Here is a 22454-nt window from a genome sequence, read left to right on the forward strand (position 1 = left end):
GTGCTGCCACCTATAGGTCGATCTCGCCGCGAATTCCGCCACAATCTCACAGGCTTCCGAAAATGACGCTCAACGCAAGACGCAATGCTCCTCATCAGGAGCGCTGTCATTGACAATAAATCCAGAGACGTAAAAGGCATCCTGGCGCTCGACCTAACCAAGGCCTTCGACACGGTTAGGCCCGAACACATCCTCAACGAAATCTCCACTTTATATCACGGAGTAAATTTCCACAACTATGTACGATCGTTTTTGGCTGACCGAACGGCCACCTAAACATTGGAAAAATCAGAAGCCGAAAGCACAAGCTAGGCAACATCGGCACCCCGCAAGGGTCAGTGCTTTCGCCGCTTCTTTTCAACATCGCTATGCACGATCTGTCGAACCAGCTCTCAAGAGTCCAGGGGGTAGGACCCGCGATTTACGCGGACGACATTACCATTTGGTCCGCCAGCGGCCCACTAGGCGCTCTGCAGCAGAACCTGCAGCAAGCACTGGACACCACAGAAGCTTTTCTTAAAAATACGGGACTGAAGCTGTCTCCCAGCAAATCAGAGCTCCTTCTGTGCAAACACGGCCCCAGGAAGGGACAGCCCCTTAGCTACCTCCCCGTTCACCTAAATGCCAGGGACGGATGCAGTATCCCCAGGTGTAACGCAATTAAGGTCGTGGGTATGGTCATTGGGGCTTACAGCGGTGACAACGTGGAGGCACTCAAACGCATAAAAAAGAGTGTCCTCAACTTCACCAGGGTTATATTACGGGTCGCCAACAGAAAGGACGGCCTGAAAGAAGACAACCTCATGAAAGCATTCACGCCTTTCTCATGAGCCACGTAACGTACGCCGCCCCTTTCCTCAACTGGAAGTAGACGGAGCTCAACAAAATCGATACACTAATTACAACAGGATTGAAAAGGGTCCTGAGTGTCGTGTGCTCGAGGAGCACGAAAGAAAGCGACTCTCCACACGGCTTGCTGGTAACAAAAAGCGTTTATTTCAGAGGCGCCCGGACGCCCCTGCTCTCGGGGTGTAATCCGATCCGCGCACCGGGAGGGAGCGCTGGGCTGTCCGTCGTTTACACTACGCGGCGCGTGCGTGTTACAGTAGGCGAGGCGCCATGCCACACTGAGCCTCCCTCGAAATACTAGTACGGAACGACTCCTCCAATTGGGCCTGCACAATACAGCTACCGAACTGTTTGAGGCACAGCGGCACGCCCAAATTAATCGGCGCTCGCTCTCAAGGGCGGGCAACGAGATCTTGTTAGAAGCTGGCATTCAGCCCCTCTTCATGCCGCCAGAGAAGTCACAACCTTGCAAAAACGCCACGCAAGCGATAACAGTTGATCCGATTCCCAGAAACATACACCCGACCCACAACGAAGGACGAAGAAAAGCGAGAGCCAATGCCATACTCGCCAAGGTCATGCGCACCGAAACGCAAGTCCTTTTTGTTGGCGCTGCAAGATATTGGAATCGAGGCGCTTACGCCGTATCCGTGGTGGACGCCCATGGCTCGCTCGTCAACGCAGCCACAGTAGTTACCAACTTCACCCACGAAGCAGAAGAAATGGCCATTGCGATGGCCCTTCAAAGCTGCACGGGTGCCTCTATCATTTACTCGTTACCAGAACAGCCATAAGAACTTTTTCTGCTGCCCTCGTCTCTTCGAATGCAGCTGCGGTTGTCAACGAGCTCTTCTACCAAGAAAGGGGCGAAGATAATTTCCCGTCCTCACACATTACATGGTTCCCTGCTCACGTGGGAAATATTTCCGGATCTCCTTCCTGCAACCCAAACGAGCGGGCACACCAACTGGCGCAAGAACTCACTCTCTGCGTCTGCGGTCCACCCCCTCGCTTCAATGTAGCCTGCAGGAACCTCGATAACAAAGACCCGCTCGTGTCATACCACAACTCACCTCTCATCATAGGTTAGGACGTCGAATTTTTCCTCCTCCTCACACAAATCTCAACAGAGCACAAGCAATCACTTACAGACAGTTGCAGACTCGAACGTATATAACACCGACGACACTAAGCAAGACAAAGAAAGAAGTCTGTTCCTTTCTCGGTCTGACGGGGTACTACCGAGACTTCGTACCCAACTATTCCCACGTGTCTCATCCCTTACCAGAGCTCACTCGAAAGCGTGCTCCGAACAAGGTGGTACGGGAACAACGTCACCAGGAGGCATTTGACGAGCTTCAAAGACTGTTGTCCACTGGTCCAATGTTGAGGTCTCCTGACTTGGAGAAGACATTTGTTTTGCGCACAGACGCATCGTCTACCAGTGTAAGAGCCGTGCTCATGCAGAATTATGACGGTGTTCTCCACCACGTCGCCTACGAAAGCAGGAAGCTCCTTCCAAGGGAGGCACGATACTCAACCATAGAGCGACAAGGGCTTGCGCTCGTGCGGGCTGTCCAAAAATTCCCACTTATCTCTTCGGTAAGCAGTCTGTACTGCAGAGCGATCACCAGCCGCTGGCCTACATCAACTCGGGCAAGCACACAAACAGCCGAATTCTGCGTTGGAGTCTGACACTTATGGAGTACGACTTCACTGGGGAGTATATCAAAGAAAAGTCACAGTTTCGCCGCAAGGTCGAAGCAATGAATGCGATAGCAAGAAACTAATGCTGCATGAAGTGCGGCTCGCCAATGGATACTCTCAGTTTGAACAGCGCTCCTGTTGCAAAGGCGACCGAAGCAGCGAAGGAAACCAGCGTGCTTCAAGTGTTGAGCTGTGACACTTGATAGTTCGCGCTCATCTTCTGTTTGTTCGTTTAGCGGCGTCCCTTGAGCCCGAGTGGCTTTCGTACGCTCCGTAACATGAGCGCGGACATCACGGTGAAAGCGTGAAACATTCCTCTTCCCCTCAGCACAAGAAAACCGCGCGAGCAGACAGCGGAAGAACAAGGTTCTCCCTGCGTAACTATAAGAAGAAGCGAGCGAGCTCGCCGACGACTTTTAAATGCGCTTGTCGCGCTCCTAACGCCATCTCGCTGGTAATGAAGAAACGCTTATAAGCGCAGCCGTCTCTGAGTCCGTCCAGCGGTAAAGGGTGTGTATATAACGCTCGCCGTTAGACACGTGGAGGACCTGCCTTTCGTGGCGTAGTGGCTAGCGCCACTCGCTGCGGAGGAAGAGGTCCCTGGTTCGATTCGGCGCTTCGGAAGCATTTTTCTGAATTATTTTTCTTTGAGGCTTTTATATTTATATATATATATATATATATACATACATATACGGTGCATATAATTGCTATCGCAATAAAAGCGACAACGTCAGAGCTTACTACATGAGTCGAGTGTAGACTTGGAACGTCACGCACACGCAAGGCTTTTACTTCTTTGTGAACACTCTGTTAACTTCACATGGAACGATCCGTGAACTCCGTGTGTAACAATCTCTGAATGTATGTGAAGAAACAAACTGTTAACATTCGAACACTTTCCGCCTTTCAGGCTGTGAACATTCTCCATCCTCATGCTTAGAAAAGTTGTTGAAAGGAAACAGCTTTCTAAAGTGGGGGTAAAATGTCACGTGTAAATAGCGCGAAAACATAGGCGCAGACCATCGAGCACTGAGGGGCGAAAAAGATGAGCGGGCTGGCACGGTGGCACGAGGCGCGCTCGCAGTGTTCGGGCCAGGGTAGTGCAGTTCCGAGCTCGGACGAGCGGGAAGTTCTGCCGGGCGAGACGCGTTGTACGGGGGACCACGGAGCTGGGAGAGGTCCAGGGTGGCCGAGGAATTCAGGTGCCATGGGTGGAGCTGTTGGCTGAATCGAGGGTTGCGGAGCGGTGCCGAGCCGTACCGAGCGACGCGCCAGACTCGGACGTGGGCCGCGAACCCATGAGCCGTGCACCGTACCTGTACCTGGCGGTGCCCTGGCCAAGGCGTGGAACGCCTGTGACTGAGCTGCCGCACCGCAGCTGTGGCGAGCAGCATTCCAGCACGGTGCAGACGGTGCTGTGCTGGCCGGAACCCGCACGTGGAACCGCTACGCCCGGGTGGTGATCAAGACATCGGAAACGAGGATCGAGGTCGCACTGGTCCAGGCATCTCCTAGACGCCGCCACCGCAGCTCGAAAGTCGTGAGATCACGGGACCACCGCCCGCTCTTCCTCCTCGTCTGCTGTGGTGGTCGCCCAACGGCACCCATATCACCGACTTTTCATATCCTTCGATTTTGTACATACATAAATGTTTAAACACGTCTCCCTGCCTGTTTCCTGTGCCGCTGCATAATAGTAAATGTGCCCGAACGGTCCTAAACATCAGACCTGCAGAACGGAGGTAGATTAGTCTCGCACGTCGCTGCGATTCGCAGTAAAAATGAAAAAAAAAACGCACACGCTCGTTTGTGTGTTTTATTATTGCTCTCAAGCCGTGTTCATCTATTCGAGCTACAAATTACGCAAACTACACACCGTGTCCAAATATTATCGCAGTGTTACGTGTTGGGGACGTCAGAGCACAGTCGTGTACGTAGAGGACCGACGTCACAGCAATGCCGTCTACGTAGGGCGATTTCCTCGTGTACGTCATCCCCTCATTCTCTGGGGGCGTGGCGGTGAGAAGGGCAAGCAGCGTCCAGCTTGATATTTCACCTATTTCCGCGGCGCGTAGCATTGCAAATTTTGGCAGACGTGATCGTGAACGCCGAGCGTATGCATTGCGCTTGTCAGCTCAAAATTGTCAAACCTGAGAGGGGCCCTTTAAATGAAGCGCAACTACTTGTCTGTACGATCATCACATATAGTATCAAATTAAATAGACAAAGAAAAAGAAGAAAGGTTAGTTGGAGTGTTAGTTTTGGAGCAATGTGTTTTTTGTCACAATATATCTTCCAGCGCTATATGGACAACACCTGACAGCAATGCTTTTGGGAAGGCTGCAACCACGGAGTTTCGTGATATAAAAATCTGCTCTTCAAAAACTCAGAAATCAGATTCTGCAAGAACATTTTGTTTCAATTGTATCGTAATAAACGGGGAGCAGTAAGCTGTCCACTACAAATAAACTATGCAAGCATTCCTAAAGAGATCCGTGTATACAGACCGCGAAAATTAAAAAAAAAAATAATTTCATTTTACCTAACGGCAAACCCATCCTAAGGTTATGTTAAAAATATCGAAGATCTTCAAAACAACGAAAACGGTTGCTTGTTTAGATGTCTAATATTTATTTTAGAAACCTTGAATAGAAGAAAAGCGAAATGAAAAAAAAGCTCTCAAACAAGCGAAATATTTCATCGTGTCTGATTAGACACGTATGTGTTTAGTGTTTGGGACGGAGCACTTCTGAAGAGTTAACCACGAGAATATTCACGTTATTCAGCCCTCTCATCTCACACTTCATAAGGATTCAAAGCGCGCGCAAGCACTGCTTAGTGGAGGTTACAGAAAGAGTTTACGCTCATTTTGATTGCTTCTTAAGAAGAAGAAGGATGACCACAACGAAAGTGTACGAGAAAAATCACAGCATTTCCACGTGGTGAATGATGATGAGTGGGGCGAAGTGAACTCGCGCTGCAGAACGGCGATGACACTCGCACGAGCGTGGTCCTTCTTGATGGAAGATATTGTGACTAGATTGTTTGAGAACCGCAATCTGTCGCACACACCGCAACTATGGCCGAAACTGCTTTCACGGAAGTCCCGCTGGAAGCGCGCGTCGGCGCCTTCGGGCAGAGCCCGCCTGATGCGTTTTGCAGCCACTTCACGTGCTAGCACAGCCTCGGGCTCTACCTGCCGGTACGCGCGCTTTCTCGCCGCTTCACGGTCCTTCACATTTTGAACATCCGATTCGCGCCGCAGCCGTGCAGCTTGTGGAGCAGCTTCGGACTCGGGGGCTCGAACGGCGGGGTCTTCGCGCCGCAGCCGTGCAGCTTGTCGAGCAGCTTCAGCCTCGCGGGCTCGAACGGCGGGGTCTTCTCGCCGCAGCCCGTGCAGCTTGTCGAGCAGCTTCGGCCTCGCGGGCTCGAACGGCGGGGTCTTCTCGCCGCAGCCGTGCAGCTTGTCGAGCAGCTTCGGCTTCGCGGGCTCGAACGGCGGATTCTGCTTCGCGGCGTCGACGTGCAGCTTCGGTATCGCGGGCTCTAACCTCAGGATTCTGTCTGCGAGCGCGCGCTGCCGCCGCCTTCCGTGCCATCCGTTCCGCAGCCTTGTCTTCCATCTGGCGACTTCGAGCTAAAGAGAAAGCGTGTCAAGAGTGTCACTCTTCAACGTCGTCTTCTTCTTCTACTGCATACCAGAACGCGCGCACTAAAGAAGAAAGAATGCCACACAGGCGAACACGCACCAGAGTCTCACTCGTCAACGTCGTCTTCTTCTTCTACTGCATACCAGAACGCGCGCTTCTCACGAGCTAGAGGTGGCTACTACAACGCTACAAACGGAGGATGGACAGACCACGGCATAAGGAGCTTCGCCCCTAAAAGAAGTGGTGGTCCAGGCTAGACAACTCGCATGTGTTCCAGGCAGGTCGACCCCATACCGGAACCTGCACGGCAGCTCGTGTGTGTAATAGAGAGTTAAAATCTCCGGTGAATATTACGAACCGACCGTCAAGAAAATACACGTCCAGGTCAAGAAAGAAATCGGTAGATTTGGCAGCTTCAGCTGCCCCGTTGATATACAGAATGCATAGCCTGCATGATGATGGAACACAGTCAAAAGCCAGTACCCGGCTTATCCCATCATCGAAAACGTGGTGATCTCGCAAAAGATTTCGGTTAAAATATTGATTCCAACTTCACTGAAGCGAGCTGTCGCGAAGGAAAAGTAACAGTCCTAGTTGAATGCGCGTTTTGAATACACGAATGGAAAAAAATTGGTTCTTTTAAGCGCTGAACATCACAATGCTCTGCGCGAGCTAGGCAGATAATTTCGGCTTGTTTTACAGAGTTCGGAAGCCTTGAACATTTAAAGGGGTCAGTGGCGTTGGCAGAAACCTTTAGGGGTAAAGCAGCTCAGGGTCTCGGCGTGTTGGCGTGCATCGTGCATCGCCGTCTACAGTCGCGACGTGCATCGTCGTTTGCTGTCGGGACGGTCCATTTGCTTGAGCACAAGAGAGGAAGCCACCGCCTCAGTGCTCGCCGTGTGGCGAGAGAGCGAACGGCGCGGTTTCATTATGAAAAATCTCTTTCTGCGACGAACGCTCAACATCGCCAGGAACGAGAACGCGCCCTCACCCGCGAGCGACAACGCCTACGCAGGCAGAGTCTGCTAGCGCGTTTTGTGGTTGAAACAACCGACTGCATGCGCTGCACAAGCCTTCACTGGCCACCCCGTATATAAAGGCACTGGATCTTCACCGGCAATGTACTGCCGTTGGGAGATTTCTCAAGTGCGTAGTTGCACAATAAAACTTTGCAGCGTTCACGTTAACTAAAAGCGGACTGCGGGTCTCTGTGTCTTATCTCTCTTCTGTCTCTCATTGCCCATTAGGAGTGATTTCGCTGTGGAAAACACCGGTGCAGACTGCATGCTTCGCCGCTCCACAGATTTCACGTTAGTCGAGCTAAAACACCCTTCTCTACACGCTTCACCCCTCCCCACATTTTCTGCAAAGAATGAACGTGATTGTTCTATAGCGAGTTCTTTTCGGGACGGGGGCGGGCCCACATTTTACCCGACATGGGGTCCCGGCAGGTAAGTGCGGTCACGTGTCATTTCGTGCTCTGTATTCATTGGGAGAAACAAATTTCAGCGCAGAGGGGGGGGGGGGGTCACGGTCTCTGTGTGCCACCCCGTGGCTACGCCACTGAAAGGAGTCCTGCAACACTGACAGCGTGGTCAGAAAACGCTGCAGGTTGGCAGTCGACGCTCCTGAGAACACTCAAGCCATACATCATAGCGCAGCACCCGGCCTCAAATTTATAATTATTTCTGGAATTGATCTAAAAATCGCTCCCTCTTCTCCCTACAAATGATGCCATATACTCAAATGACGGCACCATATACCCTAATTCACGGCTATTGGCTGATTTCAGCATCGTGGGCTACGTAGTTCAGAGCCCGCGCGCGCTCTCGCGATCTCACTGAAGGTAGCCGAACGTTAAAACAAATGCTCGAGGTCATGAAGAGAGCGTGACGTAACTTCTTCCCCCCGTGCAATCCCCCCCTCCTTGGCTTCCAGTGCGAAAGAAAGCAATTACAGCGTGTGAGAAACCTCTTTAACCCCGCTCTTACCTGACGGGTTCTCACATGTTTTCGGCGGTCCATTCGTGAGGCACTAAATTCCTTTAGTGAAGCCATTCGATGGTTACTTGGAGAAGGCTTGCAGCGCCCCTTTAAACAAATGATTTTCAGGTTGTCGGCCATATTGAAACATTAATGAGTGACCTTGCTGACCTGGCCGTGTTATTAAATTTGGGACCCTGGGGGCCTGTCCTGGCGACATGCAGTGAACGCGCTACAAAACACATTTGGCCCTCTAGAAGAGGGTCGAGGTTTCTGCGCCTGCTGCAACTCGGAGCGGCTACCCTGGATGCCGTCCGAGCTGGTGCCAGCCGTATGCGCACGCTAAACGCCTCGCGGGGCAAGAATTTCCTCATCACATTCGTCTAGGCTAGGTGAAAGCTCGATGCTACTGTCCTCTCCGAGGCTAAAGATGCTTTCCGACGAGTCAGGTATCGGTAGTAGAGCACTGCACGGGCCGGATTTTACGGCCCGGGCCCGGCCTGGGCCCGCTTTATGAAGCCCGAGCCCAGCCCGGGCCCATGGTTCCAAGCGCGGGCCCGGCCCGGGCCCGGGCGTCGATGACCGAACCCAGCCCGAGCCCGGCCCGGGCCCGGGCGTACTTGACCGTACCCAGCCCGAGCCCGGCCCGGGCCCGTCGTTCTACGCCCGGGCCCGGCCTGGGCCCGGCGTTCATTACTAAACTAATCCAGGGCGCGCTTGTTCATGACCAGGTCCGACCCGGGCCCGCTAGAGGATATTAGTTGTTGATGATGATTATTAATGATGCCGTGCGCTTTGTAGCGGGCGATCGGACGGAAAATTCGGTGTGTACATGCATTGAAATGTTGCTTTGCCCGCGGTGGTAGCTCAGCGGTTAAGCTGTTTCGCTGTTAAGTCCTAGGACACGGGTGCGATTCGCGCGGCCACGGCGGCCGCAATTTGATGGGGGCGAAATGCAAGAACACCCGTGTATATACATACCTTTAGGTGCACGTTAGAGAACTCGAGGTGGTCGAAATTGATCCGGTGCCACTACGACGTGCCTCGTAATCATATCGTGGTCTTGGCACGTAATACCAAGGAATATAAATGAAATGAATCGTATGTGTCAACCTCGAATAAAAGACCGAAATCTATTCCTCCCATGGGAACAACCGTGATCTGGCCCATTGTTAGTGCTGTTAATATATATATATATATATATATATATATATATATATATATATATATATATATATATATATATATATATATATATATATATATATATAGGTGATCTGGCGTGTTTATAAGGAAACGTTAGTGAAAATATACAGTGCCAATTTATATCTATACTTGTGAAAAAAATAGCACTTCAACTGTTTTTTCTATTTTTATTGCTAAGCTTTACTAAGAGCCAGCTGTTTGCACGTGTCTCTTCAGCTTGGCACAGTATACCTTAGACCATGCAGTCCATAACGTTCGCGTGTGCTCGAAAGCCCGACTTACGCCTTTTAATGAGCGGGTCCGAGTCCGGCCCGGCCCGCAGCCTCAAGCCCGGGCCCGGCCCAGGCCCGCGGCTTCAAGCCCGGGCCCGGCCCGGGCCCGCACTTTCAAGCCCGAGCCCAGCCCGGGCCCGCCTGAAAACGCTTCGGACGGCCCGGCCCGGCCCGCGGGCCGGGCCGGGCCCGGGCTTTCGGGCCGGCCCGGGCCCGTGCAGTGCTCTAATCGGTAGTGCTGCAGGGTCTACGCTGTCTCGACCGACGACCTTGAACGCAGTCTGCTTGACGAGAGGCGTCAATGAAGTGTTCACAAAGCGTCTTGCAACTTGTCTAAGGAAGTCGCCAGCCTGGCTTTCTGAAGGAATCAATGTGTTTGGTTCATTCGGCTTTAATGATGTACCTGACCAGGGTGTACCAGAATATTTGAGTGGTGCGACCGGCTGCCTTGAAGGGGACTGTTTTGGTCGCGCTGCAGTCGACTACTCCTGAAAGCGTCCCACGGCCTTGCAGGCGGCTGCTTACCGGTGCACTTTTCGAAACGGAGAAACTGAACAAAGTGAACGTAGAAATGAACATTTCATCGCAACTGAGCTACATTACCGTGTCGGCTGCAGCTAATATGCGCCGGACGAGAGCCTGGCAGGTTTGGAATAATTTTTCAGGGGAGTAAATATGAATAAAGGCAAGCTTCCGAACGAGGAAGGTCTTGTACAGTCGCGCTCAATATGACTTTCTACACGGGAGCGCGTGGCCACACGAGTTTAATCATTGCGCACGGCTTCAACTTGCTACATTTCTGTAATTAATATTCTTTTCTTATTTGGGAACATCCCCAGTGAGAGAACAGCGTTTACTTGTAGAAATAATGGCTCGTGGAAGGAATGAGAAATCTTTAAACTCGTGAGGCCACACGCTCCCGTGTTGCAAGTCATATTGAGCGCGACTGTACATAGTGGCAAAGCACTTTTCTCTGAGGACGGAAGCGTGGTGACAAGTCGGTGTGTGTCCCAAATGCGCATCAGCGCTCCGTCGATGACTATGAAGTTGCGAGTAAGTAAGCATTTTTATCCAATGGTTTTATTTCATTCTGTTTTGTTGTTTGAAACTTTCTCGAAACAGATGCGTCATTGACGCGACCTGCGACTGCAGAGCAGTCATGCTAGTGCAAGCACGCTGCGGCAGTAGACGCGTGTACCTGCAGACATATAGAAAACTGCATTGAGCACGGAGATTTTGTTATGTAAAGCTAACAAAAATAGGAACTATAAATAAACAATGTCTTCGCGATACCGATTGAGCGTGAAAAAACATATATTGCCATTCAAAGACCATTATCAATGGGTTTATCACAATTAATGCAGGTCTGAAACAATGTTTATCCCATGGGCGCCTCTCGCATAGAAAAACGTAACACCCTGTACCGAATAAAATGACAAAAAGTCTTGTCACGACGAACAAGTTGTATCCAACGTTGGCGCCTCTCCTCCCACGGAGCCTTCAGGAAGTGGTAAAACTTTGTTCCAGGTGAATTGCTGCAGGTATTGTGACAGCCGACAATACAACAAACCTTGTTGCTGCGACGCTGAGCCATGGAACGACCGCCAAAGAAGAAACGCTTCGCATAACCGCGGAAAAACACGAAGGAGCTGGTACAAGCGCTGTCACCGGCCGCGGCGTGTGAAAGCTGCTATCACCCCAGGGGCGCGCGCGCCGCCGCTAGAGGCGTTCCCGCAGCGCAGAGTTAGAAGCGCGGTGTGCCCATACAAGCTGTTCTCGTGAATACAACGAACTAACAGCGTTCATGTTTAGTTTTGAAGCTTGTCAGCCACAGTAAGGTGCTCGTTACATACTTACACCTTCAATACCATGCATCCTTTTTCAGCAAAAAACCGCGAAGCTCGTATGATGCCCTGTCCTCTCCCACTACCGCTCCTCCTTCCCCTACCCCGAAATAAAAAGAAGCGAGCAGGTTGCAGAACATCCGGAGTAAATGATCGTTCAGAGTTTTCCCGACGCTTTGGAAAGCTGGGAAAGGAACCGCCGTCCGGTTGACCTTACAAAGGGTGCCACTGTCACAGATGTATAAGCGGTACAACTACATCAAAGCTAACTTGATGTGAGCACACGTGATTACCTTGCAAACCCGCAGAATGTTTTTTTCATATTTTTTGTAATATTTTTGCTGCCTCGCTTCTTTCGTTTACTTCTGCAGCTTCACTTGATCCAGGAGACAGCGTAACGGAACCAGCTCCGCTCAGGGAAATACCTATCTCGAACATCTTGCAAACGCGCCCGCTTCCTCTCAAGCTGTCTCCCCTTCAGTTTAAAGCGTGTTTTGACGCTGAAATATTTAAACACTCGAAGGAGGCGGTAGCTTTTTTCGATGCGAAGTATCTTAAGGTCGAGCTCAATCCGGCGGTGCTGGTGGTGGTGTGCGGCGTGACCACCCTTACTGCGCATGCGCATACCCTCTCCACACACCTCCTCTCCACTCACCCTCTCCCATTCCCCTCTCCACTTTCCCTCTCCCCTTCCCCTCTCCACATTCCCTCCCACTATCCCTCTCCACTTTCCCTCTCCCCTCCCCCTCTCCCATACCCCTCTCCCATCTCCCTTTCCACTCTTCCTCTGAAACGCGGGCTAGACATGCCGAAATTCTCTCCTGCGCAACGCCGCGATGAGCTCGAGCGCATGCGCGTCCCCTCCCCTTCTCTCTCCTCTCCTACGCTGCCCCCCTCTCGCCCGCCTGTCAACCGCGTTCCCCGCTGACCCTGTGAGAATTAACGGCCAGGCTAGATGGAAGATACGACGCGCGTAGCGTCCCTCTTCGCGTTCCACGACGCGAGGTCGGTAGCATGCCCAACGAACGCCAACGGCACGCGATCGTGCAAGTGCTCCGGCTTCGCATCGCCTCATGGTCCCCTTTAGCGGGAAATGGTGTAATTTTTTTCTTCAAGCTTGTCAAAAGCTCTTCATGGAGATGAAGAACGGCACCACGCCACTAAATAAAACGGGACATTGAGGGCGTCGGCTCGTGGGCCATGTCCGATCTTTGCCGAAGACAGTCCCTGTATTAGGGCGAAAGATTTAGATGCCTCATCAAGCCCGAAAATTGACCGTCGGCGGCTTCAACACGAGTGGTGCGAAAAGTCATCTGATGACTTGTCGTAGGCTACGTCGCGATGACATCACATATTGACAACGCGCACTGATGACCTCGTCATGACGTCACTTTGACGTCGCCACAACATCACGGTGACGTCATTTTGATGTGATTAACAAGACGTCCTATGATGATGACATTGTCATGCGTGTGCTGGTGCCTGGTTCGCTCGTCTGGCTGTGCGAAATGAATCACGGAGACCGATGGGTTCGAACAAAAACTCCCATTTCATTCCCAGAAAAAAATTACAAGACAAACCCACAACAAAAACACGCACCCTTAAAGAAACAAAGAAAATGAAATGTTCAAATGTCTCCCGTTTCGACGTCCGCTATCCTGAGGGCTGGGAAAAACCACGTTAGGCTGAGAAAGCTTTCGGAGGTGGGCGGGTTGTTGGATCAATACATACTCAGAAGAAAAAGCACACGATGGCTTTCACCTTCGAGTCTTCTTAGCAAATGCATAAGGGACTTTGCGCGCTTTTTGCTTTCTACTTTGATTATGTTTGCTCGTGGGTGGGGGTAAAGGGATGGGGTAGGCAGGCGAACAGCAGCTTCCGTGGCCTGCTCAATATGTAGCTATGCTCAAGGCGATCGAATGCCTTTTCTTGATCAAGAGAAACCAAGAGGCCACGTGCTCATCTCGCGAGCGTGTAGACAGTGGTGCCACGCGTAACAAAAGAGACTATGAATTTCTCTTATAGGAATCGAGCACGCCTCATGATGTCTTAATAAGGAAGGCAGCAGGCTTCTGAAACGCAGAGTGACAACTGCTGCAAAAGGCAGTGATCGACGTTGAGAAGAGTACTTGGTCTCCACTCCTCTGAGCATACTTAGGTATTGCTACCTAAGCATGGCTCATGCTTAGGTATTAACACAATACGACCACCATGAAAGCTATCCGGGATATCAATGCTTCTTTCACTTCATCAGCTGACGGACTTGCACAACGTTCTGCAGTTACCTCTGTTGGGACCTGAGGTAGTCCACTAGGCATTGTGAATGTCTCGGCGGTATCATGATGCGTTGACATAGTCGAAAGAGCCATGTTTTCAAAATGAGCTACGCAGAGTGATCAATCACTCGTAGGTGGCATCGCAACGGCGAGGGCTCTGGCGGTTTGAGTAATCAACAGGCTCGATTGTCTGAGAAGCGAGCTTCTGGCAAAGCACATAACCTCGCAGTGAGCACATGAATAACGTCCGCAACGCCAAACAGCCACCGACAACGACAATGCTGCAATCAGGCGTCGGAAACGTCCCTGCAGCTCTCGATGACATGGGCGCACCAAATTAGTTAGTTCATTGACCCGAAGAGCAAGGCATCAAGATGCCATGGTTTGACTGACGAAGAAAAAGGAAAGCAAGCCTCGAGCGCCACTCTGAGATATAAACAAGGGATGACGGTAATGGCATCACGTTGGATCGCGACACGTAAGAGCACTTGGCACGTAGAAGCGATTAAACCTACCAGACGATGAGCTACGCCGCCTAGTGCGGGCATATTGTGATCCATGTAATAGACTGCACGCATCTATCAAAAAGAAGTGCTGGACCAGGCGACGCAACTCGCGTGCATTTCAGTCAGGTCGACCCCATCTCAGACCCTGCACGTCAGCTCGGGTAAATACACTGTTGAAATCTGCGGTATTGTGAACCGACCGTCGAGAAAATACTTGTCCAGGTCACGAAAAGAATCAGTAGACAAAATGCATAGCCTGAATGATGATAGGACACCGTCAAAGCGAGAACTCGGCTTATCCCATATTAAAGACGTGGTGATCTCGCAAAAGAGTTCGGCTAAAAATAATGATTCCAACTCCACTAATGCGAGCTGTCGCGAAAGAAGAGTAAAAGTCCGAATTGAACGCGCGCTTTGAATTCACGAACTTGGCCAATGGAAACAAAATTGTTTCTTGTAAGCGCAGAACATCACAATCCTCTGTGCGAGCTATTCTGATAACTTCGGCTTGTTTTGCAGAGTTACGGAAGCCTTGAACTTTTAAAGGGGCCAGTGGCGTAGGCAGAAACGTTTAGGAGCGAAGCACCTCAGGGTCTTGGCGTGCATCGTGCATTGTCGTCTGCTGTCGCGGCGTGCATCGTCGTTTGCTGTCGGGATGGTCCATTTGCTTGGGCGCTAGAGAGGGCGCCAATGCCACGGCGAACGCCGTGTGGTTAAAGAGAGGGCGAACGGCGTGCGTTCACTATGGAGACACTCTTTCTGCGGTGAACGCTGAACTACCAGCTCGCAAGGAAGGAGAACGCGCCCTCGCCCACGAGAGACAACGCCGACGCAGGCAGCGTCTCCTAGCGAGTTTCTCGATTGAAAAAAAAACACAGCATATTCACGAGGTGAATGATGGTGAGGTGGCCGAAGCTCCGGAGGTTATGGGTGATACCGTTAATCCTTCGAGAAGTTAGCCCGATAAAATCATCATGTCAACACGGGAGGTACGGTGAAGGTCTCGTTCCTGATGCCAGAAACCGCGGTGAGGTTATTATCGAACGAAAGTCGATCACACACGTCGCAACTGTGGCCAAACGAATGAGCGAGAAATTCCCGCTCGAACCGCGCGTCGGCTCCTTGAATGTGAGACCGCTGGCGCCGCTTGGTCGCCGCTTCCCGCGCACGAGCGCCATCAAAGTCTGCCAGGCGCCGCGCTCGCTTCGCCGCCGCTTCTCGGGCTCGCCTATCGGGGTCCGCTGCTCGGAGTGCACGTTGCGCCGCGGCGTCATTGGCGCGCACCGTCTCGGAGATCCGCCAGGTGCCGCGCTCGCTTCGCCGTGGCGCTCGCTTCGCCCACCAACGATCCGACACGTACGGCGACGATGCAGGAAACCACCGCCATGTAGTGGCGATTCACACAAGCGCACTATTTCACACACTTATATTGGACCAACGCCATCTAGGAAATGAGACGAGAAATGGCGATGACGACACAGATTGTGTACAGCGCCATCTAGAATATCATCACTCAACTGCAGTTTGTATGTAATTCTATGGGACAGCGCCATCTATTATACTGTTCGGGAGATACTGCCGGTTACGCCTGACATGGGACAATGTTAGACTAAGAGGAGCTACGCCCCGAATAACCGACTTGTTTCGCTGCACAGGCTGTGCATCGACCACCCCGTATATATAGGCACTGCATGATCTTCACCTGCAATGTAGTGCCGGTGGGAGATTTCTCTTGTGCGTAGTTGAACAATAAAGATTCCCAGCGTGCACGTTAACTAAAAGCGGACTGTAGGTCTCTGTGTCTAATCTTTCTCATGTGTCTCAATGCACATTAGCAGTGATTTTGCTGTGTGAAATACGGGCCCACACTGCATGCTTCGCCCCTCCACATGTTTCACGTTAGTGGAGCTGAAACACCCTTTCCTACATGCTTCGCCCCTTCCCAAATTTTCTCCAAAGAATGAACGAAATTCTTCCATAGTGAGGTTTTGGTCGGGAGGGCGCGTGGGCACGCCTTTGATCCGACGTGGGGTCCGGGCAGGTAAGTGCGGTCGAGTGTCATATTGTGCTCTGTATCCAATGGCAGAAACAAATTTAAAGAAGTGGGCGGGGTGGGGGGCACTGGCTCGGTGTCCCACACACTGGCTACGCCATTGAATGGGGCCCTGCAACACTTTGTCAGCATTGTCAGAAAACCCTGCCCATCGGCAGTCGAGGCTCTTGAGAACACGCGAGCCAAACATTATAGCGCAGCACATGGCCTGGAATTTAGAAATAAATCTGGAATTCAGCTGGAAATCGCTACTACTTCTCTCTAAAAATGACGCCATATACTTAAACGATCGCTACATATACCCTAATTCACGGCTATTGCCTGATTTCAGCATCGTGGACTGCGTAGTTACTGCGCCCGCCGCGGGAGGCCTCCACGTGCCCGCGCGCGCGCTCGCGATCTCACTGAAGGTTAGCCGCACGTTGAAAAAATGCTGAAGTTCATGACGCGAGTGTGACGTAACTCCTTTCCCCCGTGCACTCCATCCCTGCTTGGTTTCCAGGGCTTTCGTCGGGACGATACATGACAGATAGCAATGACAGCGTGAGACAAATCTGTATTTCCGCTCTTACTTGACGGGCTCTAAAAATTTCTGCGGCGGTCGATTCGCGAGGCAATAAACTTCTTTAGTGAAGCCATTCGATAGTTACTTGGAGAAGTCTTGCAGGGCCCCTTTAAAGAAATAATTTTCAGGTTGTCGGCCATATTGAAACATGAGTGACCTTACTTATCTGCGGTGCTATGTAGGATCCCAGGCAGCACGCCGCCATTGGACCGATCTCGGCCCAACGTCGGCCAATGACGGCAGCAATATTGGCCCCACGTCGGCAAATCACGCTTGCGCTACTTTCACCCGCATCGGCCCGACGTCGGCTAGCCGCCTTTGGGCCGATGCGGGCTTGCCGGCTTCGGGCCGACGTGGGCTAGCCAGCGTCGGTCCGAGGCGGGGCTGCCGTTATTCAGCCGATGATGGCAAGCCGTCATTGGGCCTATGTATGCTAGCCGATGCTGGCGCGGCGTCGGCCCCGCCGACGTCGGTTAGCCGCCGGCGTGACCGTTTACACCCGTTATTATGTTTTAGCAGTGGTGGCTTACCGTGCGTTAAGTACAGTAGTACTGTACCGTCGTGGTCGGCACATAGCTAGTTTATATGGAGACACCGGCGGTAGTTGCTCGATGCGTAAAGTAACTTGATCAGGCAGGCTGATACACGTGTTATAAAGTAAAATGGCTGCGTGCCGACCACGGCAGTTCGGTATTACTGTGGTTATTGTACTGTAAGTCAGCAGCGCTAAAATAGACTATTCGCGGCCCAACGGAATTCATCAACTACCATTGGTGCCATATTCGAAAAATGCTTCCTAATTAGAACGACTGCTCCACTGATGTCTTAGTGTGCGATTAAGACCCACAATTCTGTCGAACCGTGCAAGGCCGAGAACGAAAGTCAATAGTGTCTCTAACAAAACTAAATTGATGAAAGGCCTGCTGCACCAACTGTCTGAGAAATTAAGGAGCAACACATTTGCAAGGTGATAAACACAAATTTATTCACAGATATCAACACACGCCAGCAGTTCCGGAATAATTATGCCATAAAGGAATATCTAAACATCTATAGATACCCTAGCCAACATCTAAAACAACCCCACAGCCACCGTATTCCTCAAAAAAAGCAGGACAATCCTAATCGAGAATGGGATCAGGCGCAAAATCATAGGCGTGAGCAGGGTTCCCCATCAGAGGGGGTGGGGGGGCGAAGGTTCATCGCCCCCCCCCCCTCCCTATTAAGTCAATGTGTTTGGCAGACCTTGCGCCCACCTCTTCTTAGGTGACTACGTGGGCCGGCCGCCCCCCTGCCCCACTGTGCGCACGCCTATGCGAAGAGTTACAATCTCTTCAACGTTATGCGCGGCACATTCACTATAAATATTGAAAGAACTAAAACGGACAAAAATAGGAATAAGGATTAACGAAGAATACCTTAGCTACTTGCGTTTTGCGGATGATATCGCGCTTTTCAGTAACGACGGTGCCGAATCACGAAAAAAATTCTGGAGATGTAAACGAAGGCAGCATTAAAGTAGGATTAAACACGGACCCGAAGAAAAGAAAGATAATGTTAGGCGGCTTGCCGAAAAAGCGAGAACTAGACTAGAAGATTGTGTACACGCGTGAGCTAATTACGAGCAGAGGAGCACCCCCCCCCCACGTTTATTAAGTTCACCAAGGAACGGTAGGCATTCGCAACACATGACTGGCAATTAAATTAGCGTTATCCTTTAAGCGGGAATTGCAATTTTTCTGTGATAACTTTAGGGCCAAAAAGATGGATAAACTGCTGCACACGACGCGAGAAACATTGCGAGCGGTACCACAAGATCCCATGAACTCTACATCTAAACAAGATAGACACGCACGCATTCCTAATCTAAAGGTAAGATTGTAACAGAGAGGAATCGTGCATAAAAACCACTCACGTGTGCCCGTTGGATCGCTAAAACACGAGCGAATAAAAAATGCAAGCGCACCATATCAGAATACACAAAACACGATGGTCAATGGAGAATACGCGAGAAGAAGAGAACAAAAATCTGATGACACGTAACAGTAGTAAACGCGTGGTGGCCTTATATGAGGTGAGCGAGTTCAACATGGACGCAGGGGGCCACTGGTTTCTCGCTGCGGTGATCTCTGCCGAAAACAATGCCGGAATCCTGCCGCGTATCCGTCTCGTGCACGATTTTGACTTTCCACCACACATGTCCACACACCGCACTTCTTGAAGAATTCTGCTGGTCGGAGTGAAAAAAACCTGCTCCCGCAGCTACGATTGTCCCTCCGTCTGGACGGCTACCCTACCCTGCCTGGTCAAGCGAGTTTCGCGACAATGACGCTGAACGAGGGGAAGGGAGGCAGGGGTGGGGGTAGAGGTTGAAGGAGACGAAAAAAAAAATGCGAATTCTCCCTTCTTGAAAGCATGGCACACAATGGTGTGCGATCCCCCCAGCATGTCTATGGGCATGCCGTTTGAGAAAGGCGTTCGTCGAATTTTCAATGCATCACTTGTTGCCACATGTCGCTACATGAAAACTTTGCGTACACCACGTTGGAGCCGCATTTCTCATCGTATTTCAAGTGCCATAATAATTTTATACGACTGTTTCTGAAAGCACGTGGGAAGCAATCGTTGAGCGAGATTTTTACTTGAAAAAGATATGTATGTCACAAAATGGACGGCAACGAAGTGCAAATGCGAACTGACAAACACGTGGCAAACACTTGTTTGTCAGTTCGTTAAAGATGGTCAGCGGGCTAGTTGATTTGTAAACATTCAAACGCCAAAAAACGTGTCTTCACTTCGCCCGGTCTTTTTTGCACCATACCTATTTTTCTCAATTAATGAACCAACTAGCTCAGCAACACGCCTTGCTGAGCTTTTTACTAATTTCATAAAGTAAAATTATGTGACATCACTGAAGCAAATGCGCTTGTTACGCTTGACCCAGACACGCACGTGAGTAAATACGTGTAAACACAGAGATCGGAAACTGTCCGTGTAGTATATGAGCGCTCGCGCCAGACATTCAGCGGCTGAAAGGATATAGCGCTATAAATATGATGACAGGCTCGATTTATGCACAGAATTAGTATTCACATAAAACTTCTTCCGCTAAAAGCATTCGTGCGGGAATGTTTGGGTGAATTTTGATGCTGGATACATCAGTGAAGTCGGCCGACCAGTGGCAAAAACATTTACAAAACAGAAGTACTTCGAATTTGGCCCATGAAGTTAATGGTATGAGTTATAACGTTTCAACATTTTTGATAGCGTTGAACAACTGGTCAACGAAGTGGCCATCTATTTTCAGTCAGTTTTTCTTCTAAAGACCATCTTTTTTGGTAGAAAAGTAACTGTGCTAGTGATAGTTGTTAGTCATTGTCATAGCAGAAACTAATAAGAGAATGCAAGCTGTTCAGTCGGCGATACTTCGCGCCCCGAGTCGTACGTGCGGCATTAGCACGGTACAGTATTTGAACTTTGTTATTTGTGCTAGTACAGCAATCCATGTAGCGGTATTCTACAGCTTAAGCTACAAATATTCAAGCGCCTAATGCTCTATTGCATTACGATTGTATCCTAGGCGGGCGAGATGCCGTGTTTCTTCGACGGGCTGAAGGTAGAGCGCAACGTCGAGGTTATTCTCGTCACTGACGGCCGGCAACACGGCGTCCAGCATCGTTGAGGGGCTTCCGTCAACTAGAATGAACGGCGTCATATGTGCGCCATTTCTTACACTGCCGTGTTAACTTCAGGTTATGTGCGGAAGATATTATGGCGTCCCATGTCATGTGTTCGACGTACGTGCAGTACATTGCCAGCATGTCGGCGAGGGCTTCATTTAGCCGCTCGGTGAGGCCATTCGCCTTCGGGTGATGTCGGTCGGTGACTTGTGTGGCTCTATTTTGAAGATGGTTTGCGTTAGCTCTGCCGTAAAAGCCGTACCTCTGTCGGTGACGAGGACTTTTGGAGCGCCGCGACGCAGGAGGACGTTCTCAACAGGGCATGTATAACTGTCTGAAGGGAGACAAGAAAGTTCCAACATCGTCGATAACCCATCGGCTCCGCCGATGTCAGCTGAAGCACGGCAGAATTACGGCATGCTCGGCCCAATGTTGCCGGTGAAAGCCATCGGCTAAGCCGATATCGGCGAAAGTACGGCAAAACGGCGGCTAACACGGCCCAATGTTGCCGGTTAAAGCCATAGGCAAAGCCGATATCGGCGGAAGAACAGCAAAACGCCGGCAAACTCGGCCCAATGTTGCCGCTGAAAGAAATCGGCTAAGCCGATATCGGCGGGAAGACGGCAGAAGGCCGGATAACTCGGCCCAATGTTGCCGGTGAAATACCAACATCGGCTGAAAGGCGGCAAAATCGGGCCAATTTTGCCGGCAGAAGTCACCGGCTCCGCCGATGTCGGCGCCAGGCTGGCAATGCTGGCCCGAGGTGGGGCCGCGCACAGCCGCCGTAAAACCAATATCGGCCCGAGCTTGTGTGCTGCCTGGGATGGCCCGAGCTTCTCGGGGGCACGAGTTTGCTCCGAGCTCGCACTACGGCGGTCATGACAGCGAGACAGCGCGGAGCGCGCGATAGCAGCGTTGATAAAAACGGCTACGAGAACGAGCATGACGTCACAAACACATGTGCGCAATTTCCGGCAGTTTTCAAAGGAACACCGCGTACGAACGCGGCAGCGCCGCCACTCAGTCAACATTTCAACAGTGCAGCGACGTCAGCGTGATTGTCGCGCTATCTTTTTGCCAACTGATCATCGCGCCTCCCACGTGCGTGTTCGTGGGCGTTTGTCCTCTTTCGGAAAATTCTTTCGTTCCACCTGCAGCATGGAAATTTCCACTCTCGAAGGCAGCAAAGGTGCACACGCAGCACTCTGCTGCAGCTCGTTTGGCTTCTCTCGAATATTACAGATAAATAAATGGGCAGGTTACTGCTATACTTACATTACACGTCTGAATATTTTTCTGTATTAACGAATCGGTAGAAACAGTCTCCACAAACAAGTAAATACTAACATTTCTCACCGCAAACGCCACCAGGGGTGATTGCTTCATGGTTCTGAGTGGTACGTCATGTGCGCAGTGAAATTTAATGCGAAACATCGTAGCCACATGATGATATAACCTTTAGTTCTTCGTGCGTGTGTGCGTGGTCTGTGCGATTAAGCTCATAGACGAATCGTGCCGCTGGCTGTCGTTTCGGCGTGAGCACTGCACCTCGGCAAGAGCTAACGCAGTGGGCGGACCCGATGTTCGCCGCGGGCGTCTGTCAATCAAACTGATTGACGCGTGAACTCGGGTACAAACTCGTTGATTCTGAAAAGGCCCCAGTTCAACTCGTGTATGTCACAGTGCCGGTAGGCCTGTCAAGTGTTTCATGAGGTGGACGCTACTCAGCAGCTTATTTGCATATAAAATAATTTAGTCAGCTTGCACTACGTGCAAGGCAGGAGCCATCGGAGGAGCTTGTGATCAGCTAGCTTCTTCCAGCTTTTTACGTGGCTCGTCTATCAGTATGTTTGCTCTGCTT

Source organism: Rhipicephalus sanguineus, chromosome 7 (genome assembly GCF_013339695.2).
Source record: "Rhipicephalus sanguineus isolate Rsan-2018 chromosome 7, BIME_Rsan_1.4, whole genome shotgun sequence".
Taxonomy (NCBI): domain Eukaryota; kingdom Metazoa; phylum Arthropoda; class Arachnida; order Ixodida; family Ixodidae; genus Rhipicephalus; species Rhipicephalus sanguineus.